Source organism: Macaca nemestrina, chromosome X (genome assembly GCF_043159975.1).
Source record: "Macaca nemestrina isolate mMacNem1 chromosome X, mMacNem.hap1, whole genome shotgun sequence".
NCBI classification, from domain to species: domain Eukaryota; kingdom Metazoa; phylum Chordata; class Mammalia; order Primates; family Cercopithecidae; genus Macaca; species Macaca nemestrina.
Window position 1 is genome coordinate 61,412,806 of NC_092145.1, and position 6,036 is coordinate 61,418,841.

A 6,036-nucleotide genomic window follows, 5' to 3' on the forward strand; every position below is an offset into this window, starting at 1 on the left:
TGACATTGGTAATTTGATAGGGACAGCACTGGATCTGTAGGATGCTTTTGGTAGTATGGTCATTTTAATGACAATTTTTTCAATCCATGAACATGGAAATTATTTTTGTTTATGTCATCTATGATTTATTTCAGCAGTGCTATTAGTTCTTTTTGTAGGGATAGTTCACGTTCCTGGTTATATGTATTCACAGATATTTTATTTTATTTTTTGTGTGGCTTTTGTAGATGGGATGGTATTGCTTATTTTGTTCTCAGTTAAAACATTATTGGTGTATAGAATGCTACTGATTTTTGCATATTGATTTTATACCCTGAAATATTATGGAGGTCATTTATCAGGTCTAGGGGTCTTTCAGTAGGATCTATAGGTATAGAATCATATCCTCAGTGAAGAGAAATAATGTGATTTTCTCTCTTTCTCTTCCTTTCTTCCTTCCTTTCTTCTTTTTTTCCTTTCTCTTGCCTGCTTTCTCTGGCTAGGACTTCCATTACTATATTGAATAAAAGTGATTAGAGGGGGCATCCTTGTCTTGCTCCAGTTTTCAAGGAGAATGCCTCCAACTTGTGCCTGTGCAGTATGATACGTTGGCTGTGGCTTTTTCATAGATGGCTCTTAAAACTTTCAGTTATGTTTCTTCAATGCCAAGCCTGTTAAGGGTTTCTATTATTAAAAGATGTTGGAATTCAACAAAAGCTTTTTCTGTGCCTGTTGAGATAATCATATTGGTTTTAGTTTTAATTCTTTTATGTCTTGAATCACATTTATTGATTTGCAGATGTTGAACAAGGCTTGCATCCCAGGAATAAAGCCTATGTGATTGTATTACATTAACTTTTTGATGTCCTGCTTGATTCGGTTTGCTAGTATTTTGTTGAGGACTTTTGCCTCTGTGTTCATCAGGGATATTTGGCCTGAAGTTTTCTCTTTTCACTCTGTATCTGCCAGATTTTGATGTTAGGCTGATACTGGTTTCATGGAATGAATTAGAGAGAATCCCTTCCTTCTCAAATTATTGGAATAGTTTTGGTATGACTGGTACCAGTTCTTCTTTGTATGTCTGGTAGAATTCAGCTTGGAATCCATGTGTTCCAGGGCCTTTTTGATTAGTAATTTTTCAAAATTATCTTTTCAATTTTAAAACTTTATATCTGTCTGTTCAGGGTTTCATGCTCTTCTTGATTCAATCTTGGGAGATTGTCAGTGGGAATGTATCAATTTCGTCTATATTTTATAACTTTTGTGCATAAAGTTCTTTGTAGTGTTCTCTGAGGATCTTGTGTATTACTATGGGATTAGTTTTTATTTCACCTTTGTCATTTCTTATTATACTTATTTGGATCTTCTATATTTTTTTCTTTGTTAATCTATCTAGCAATCTATCAATCTAGGTTTTTATTTTGAAGAACCAACTCTTGGTTTCATTGATCTTTGTATGTATTTTTGCATCTCAATTTTGTTAAGTTCTTCTCTCATTTTATTTACTGCTTTTCTTCTGCTATATTTGGTGTTGTTTCATTCTTTTTTTCGAGTTCCTTTAGGTGCATAGTTAGATTGTTAATATGAGAAATGTCTAACTTTTTGATGAAGGTGTTTAGCACTGTAAACTTTGCTGTAAACGCTTCTTTAGCTGCATCCCAGAGATGTTGGTACATTTTGTCCCTATTTTCATTATTTTCAAAGAATTTTTATTTCTCCCTTGATTCCAATGTTCACACAGGAGTTATTCAGAAGGAAGTTATTTAATTTCCATACATCTGTGTAGTTTTAGAATATTTTCATGATATTGATTTTTTTTTTTTTTTTTTTTTTTTGAGACGGAGTCTCACGCTGTTGCCCAGGCTGGAGTGCAGTGGCGCGATCTCGGCTCACTGCAAGCTCCGCCTCCCGGGTTCCCGCCATTCTCCTGCCTCAGCCTCCTGAGTAGCTGGGACTACAGGCGCCCGCCACCGCGCCCGGCTAATTTTTTGTATTTTTAGTAGAGACGGGGTTTCACTGTGGTCTCGATCTCCTGACCTTGTGATCCGCCCGCCTCGGCCTCCCAAAGTGCTGGGATTACAGGCTTGAGCCACCGCGCCCGGCCCGATATTGATTTTTATTTGTATTCCACTGTGGTCCAAGAGTGTATTTGGTATGATTTGAATTTGTTTTGATTTATAGAGCCTGACCTTATGGCTGAGCATGTGGTTGATCTTAGAATATATTCCATATGCAAATGAGAAGAATGTATATTCTGAGGTGGTTAGGTAGAGTTTTTGGTAGGTGTCTATTAGGTGCAGTTGATCACGTGTTAAGGTTAAATCCAGTTTCTTTGTTAGTTTTCTGCCTCGCTGATCTAACACTCTCAGTGGGATGTTGATATCTCCTAATATTAATTTGTCACTGTGCATATCTTTTTCTAGAATCTAGAATACTTTTATAATCTCCATGCTCCAGTGTTTGGTGCATATATATTTAGGATAGTAAAGTCTTCCTGTTGGGATGCACCATGCATTATTATGTAATGTCCTTCTTTGTCCTTCTGAATTTTTATTGGTTTAAAATCTGTTTTATCTGATATAAGAAGAGCAACTTTTTCTCTATTTTTGTTTTTCATTTGCATGGTAGGTCTTACTGTATCTCTTTACTTTGTGCCTGTCAGTGTCATTATATGTGAGATGGGTCTCTTGAAGACAGCAGATGGTTGAGTCTTATCCCCCTATTCAGATTTCCATGCTGTGCCTTTTAAATGTTGCCTTTAGTCTATTTTCATTCAGGGTTACTATTGATATGTGAGATTCTGATCGTGTCATCATGTCATCAGCTGGTTGTTATGTAGACTTGATTGTGTGATTGTTTTATAGCATCTGTGGGCTATGTGCTTAAGTGTGTTTTTGTGGTAGCAGGTGTCATTATTTCAGTTCCATGATTAGCACTCATTAAGAACCTGTTGTAAGGCTGGTCTTGTTAAAATAAATTTCCTCTGTGTTTGCTTGTCTGAAAAATATTTTACTTTGTTCTGACTTATGAAGTTTAGTTCAGTGCAATGCAGTTCTTGGTTAGAATTTTTTTTTCTTAACAATGCTGAAAATACACTCCCAATCTCCTCTGGCTTGTATGTTTTCTGCTGAGAAACTTGCTGCTGGCCTGAATGGGGTTCCCTCTACGTGATTTCACACTGTTCTCTAGTTGCCTTTAATAATGTTGCTTTTGTGTTGATCATGATGAATCTGATGACTCTTTTGGGGATAGTCATCTTGTATCTAGTATCTAGCTGGGGTTTTCTGTATTTCTTAGATTTGTGTGTGAACCTCTCTCTAGCAAGATTAGGAAAATTTTCCCAGACTATATCCTGACATACATTTTCCAAGGTATTTATTCTCTCTCAGGAATGACAATGTATTGTAGATTTGGTCTCTTTGCATAATTCCAAAGTACTCAGAGGTTCTGTTCATATTTTAAAATTTATGTATCTTTATTTTTGTCTAAGTTGATTTGAAGAACTGATCTTCAAGCTCAGAGTTTCTTTCCTCAGCTTGGTCTACTCCGTTGTTAATACTTCAGATTGTATTATAAAATTATTGTAGTACATTTTTCAGCTCTGGGCATTATGTTTGGTTCTTTCTTAAAATGGCTATTTTGTATTTCAGTTCTTGGGTTGTTTTACTGGATTCCTTGGATTGGGTTTCAACTTTCTCATGAATCGCACTGAGATTTCTTGCCATCAATGTCAGTCATTTTAGTCTTTTCTGACTGGTTAAAAACTATTGCTGCAGAGCTATTGGACTCATTTGGAGGTATAGAGACATCTGGCTTTTTGAATTGCCAGAGTTCTTGGGCTGATTCTCTTCTGGGAGGATTGGTGCTCCTTTAATTGTGGTATAAGTTGAGTATAATCAGTTGGGCTCATTTCTGGATGTTTTAAAAGGTCCAGGGCTCTGTGTAAGGCCTTTATTTGTGGCTGAATTTTTTTCTCTTGGTCTCACAGAGGTGTATGTTAGCAAAGCATTTTTGAGGTCCTAATTTGTGCTGTGATCTGGTAGATGGTGCTTACGAGGAATGACTGGTAGACAGGCTATTTCTCAGCTGCATGGCTCCTTTGATATTCCTCAGTTTTGTAGCTATGCTCTGTGGTGTACTGAGGAGAGAGGTGACCCCTTCACCAGGTCCACACCTGGGCCTTAAGGTAGCCCCCTCCAATCACTGGCACTGCACCTACATTTATTTGGTTAACTGTTCCAGTCTGTGGAGCTCCCTTGGGCACAGACTGTGGCTAGGAGATAAGCCACACCTTTTCCCTGATGGCCCTGTTGAGGGAGGCATGCCGTACTCCTGTGGCAGCCCGTGAGCCCATAAACTCATCCCTCTTAGTGTCCTGAGAGTGCGGGTTGCATTTCTGCTCAAATTCTTGCCACAGATCTGGCTTGGTACACCCAAACTGTTCACCATAGTCCTGGAGTGAACTCAGGCTTTTTTTTTTTTCCTCCCCAGCTTTTAGGCAGCAGAAGCAAGGACCTTGGCAGCAATGGCAGAGTACCTGTTACTTGACTGTGGGATTTTGTCCTAGAGAAACACAAAGCCATGGCCAATTGGAGTGATCAGCTAGCGTTGGCGCAGTTGCACTGTTTGCTGAAGCCAGGTGCCTTGCCTGATGAAGAGCGGAGTGGTGGGGGCTCATGGGGAAGACAGTCTGGCCTCTTCTCCATAGGGTAGCTTCAGGATGCTAGAGGTATGAGCAAAGTAATTAGTCTCTTTGTTTCTTTCCAAGACCCAGGGCAGCAAGAATGGTTACTACAGTGGCAGCAGGTGGCAGAGGGCTTGTCGATTTCCACCCCAGAGAAACAGTGCCACAGCTTATCAGAGTGATTAGCCAAAGGTGGGGTGACTATGCTGCAGGTCAAAGCCAGGAGGCCCTGCCTAGCAAATAACAAGGGCATCAGGGTCTCGCTGGGAATGCAGTTTGGCCTCCTATCTGTTGGACAGCTGTTAGGTTCTATAGGCATGCAAAAACAAACAGGCTCTTTGTTTCCCCCATAGCCTTGGGGGAACAAGGGCAGGTACTACTGCAGTCCCAATGGCAGAGACCCCGTGGGTTGTCTCTGGGAGCCCTACCTCAGCAAAACACGGGGCTGTCACTGACTAGAGCGATCACGTGGGGGTGAGGTGGCTATGCTGGTAACCACAGCATGACCACACCATGAGGCCCTGCGCTGTGAAGAGTAGCACAAGCCAGGACCTGCCTGGAAAACAGTCTGGCTGATTTTCCATGTGGAAGCAGCAGCATGCTGCACGCCCATGGCAGTTCTTGTGCTTGAGGCCTACGAGGACAGTTCTTGTGCTCTTCCCTCCTTCCCCAGCCTGAGGGCAGCAGGGGTGGGGACTGCAGCAATGGCAATAGCAGCAGGCCTGTCAACCATCTCTGGGAGCTCTGTCCCAGAGAAATGGAGGGCTGGGATCAGCAGGAGTACTTAGGTGGGGGTGGGGGTGGCCAGGCCATTGGACCTTGCCTGGCAACGTGCAGTGGAGGCAAGGACTACAGACAGTCTGCCCCTCAGCACTGTGGATGTGGCTTCTATCCTAGAGACGCACAAAAGAGCTTGACCTCCCTTGTTGGCAGGGCTGTGGCAGCTGGCCAGGGGTTCTCAGGGATCCAAGGCCCATGCGGCCCTTCATGGGCTTAAGCAGTGGTTTTATCTAGACTAGAGATAGCTCTCTGTGTCAGTATGGTGACTGTGGGGTCAGAAGGGATTCCCCGTGCCCAGGATTGCAAAGGTCCATGGCAGAACTGTGGGTCTCTGGGGGCTCTCACTCACCCTTTCCCCGCCCTAGGCCAATCCTGAATGGGTGACTGTCTTGCCTCACTCCTCTCTGTTCTCCATGGGTTACCATGGCTTCCTTTATGAATCCCGGGTTACCATGGTTTCCTTTATGAATCCCAATGTGGCCTCCTAGAAGAGTCACTTAAAGAGCCAGTGTTTACACCCTACTCTGTTTCCTCTCTGTGAGAGCAGCACACACTAGATGCTTTAGTCAGCCATCTTGGTGTTTCTGAAAGGT

The 6,036-nt window shown here is 42.0% G+C and overlaps 1 long non-coding RNA gene across 1 annotated transcript in view; it reads right to left on the reverse strand.

The window, feature by feature from the left end:
• LOC105487985 (uncharacterized) overlaps positions 1–5,835 on the reverse strand; it is a 47,088-nt gene extending 41,253 nt beyond the window's left edge. The window contains exons 1-2 of the long non-coding RNA XR_011618363.1: positions 5,793–5,835; positions 4,517–4,702 (exon numbers count right to left, since the gene is read on the reverse strand). This is a non-coding gene — a long non-coding RNA (uncharacterized lncRNA). The remainder of the gene's footprint in view (positions 1–4,516; positions 4,703–5,792) is intronic.
• Between the last annotated feature and the right edge of the window lie 201 nt (positions 5,836–6,036).